Here is a 1,345-nt window from a genome sequence, read left to right on the forward strand (position 1 = left end):
AGACCGTACCCAGGGTACGTTCCGGTATACCAGACCGTACCCAGGGTACGTTCCGGCAGTACCCTGGGGGACATAGCACCCTATGAGCTATAGTTAGTCTAACACGACGGTTTCATCGGACGGTCCATGCAGGAATCTATGTTAATGCAATTTGTGCATGACGCCGTATTTACTCGTGTATAAGACGCACTTTTCTGTACATAACTTCAATAAAAAAAAATCAGGGGTGCGACTTATACACGAGGTTAACAAATCTTGTGCAAGAAATGTCATCGTTATCGCAACAATAAATGCCGAACCACGCGAGCGCATATTGCACATGGGCGCAGCCATCTTGAATAAATTACCATACTTTTCAATGTATGAAAACTAAGCCCGGAAAAGTTATTCTAGGTCTGGTTTCATAATTATTATTAATAATATTAATTGATCAGTCAGGTATAATTGCTCATTTACTCAGAGGACAATGACTTGTAATTAAATGTGAAATCCGTGTAGTCTCATCTTCCTTGTAAATTTCGATTATAAAAGTTTTGTACCAATTTTTCAAGGCAAAATATGGGGTGCATCTTATACACTAGTAAATACTGTAATTATTGACGAAATCGGTCGAGAATGCTTCTCATGATGTCGCGAATCGCCAACGCAGAATTTCTACGTTAGTAGCAATTAATTAAAGCCGTAATGCGATTCTCTTCGTGGATTATGATTATTGTTGTCAATCTAGATATAAATTGCGACAGTTATCGGCAATATGAATTCTGTTAAAAATTGTTGTCTCCGATGTACTTCAGTACAAACTTGTGTCTATAAACTTTCTCTTAAGTGAGGCGACATGATAGAAAATGACTCATATTTCAGTAATCGATGTTCAAGATTATCCATCTATATAATAGATACGCGACTCAGCATATGGGGCTATACCAGTTGATTGAACGCTTAGCGAAGGTGATTAGCGCATTTATGAAGATGATTAGCGCATTCATTAGAAAATGTATCGACACGGCATGGACGATGGTCTGTGGCGGAGGCGGTGTCCTGAAAACGGAAGGTTCGTGCGTGTGTGCGTGCGCGCACTTGGGCTCGCGCGGGCGTTTGTTTGTTTGAGCGCGCGCCTGTGTGTGTGTGTGTGTGTGTGTGTGTGTGTGTGTGTGTGTGTGTGCGTGTGCGTGTGCGTGCGCGTGCTAGAACGGAGAAGCTGAATGACGCGCATGTAAGGCACAACATCCTCGCAATGAGGGGCAAGTAGAAAACAGGTGAAGCTGCCACTGCCATGACCCCTTGTCGCATCGAGGCGGCTGATCGAACGCAAAAACTTTTTCTAGCAAAAAAGCGAGATCGAACT

The sequence above is a fragment of the Priapulus caudatus genome, unplaced genomic scaffold (genome assembly GCF_000485595.1).
Source record: "Priapulus caudatus unplaced genomic scaffold, Priapulus_caudatus-5.0.1 Scaffold54, whole genome shotgun sequence".
Taxonomy (NCBI): domain Eukaryota; kingdom Metazoa; phylum Priapulida; class Priapulimorpha; order Priapulimorphida; family Priapulidae; genus Priapulus; species Priapulus caudatus.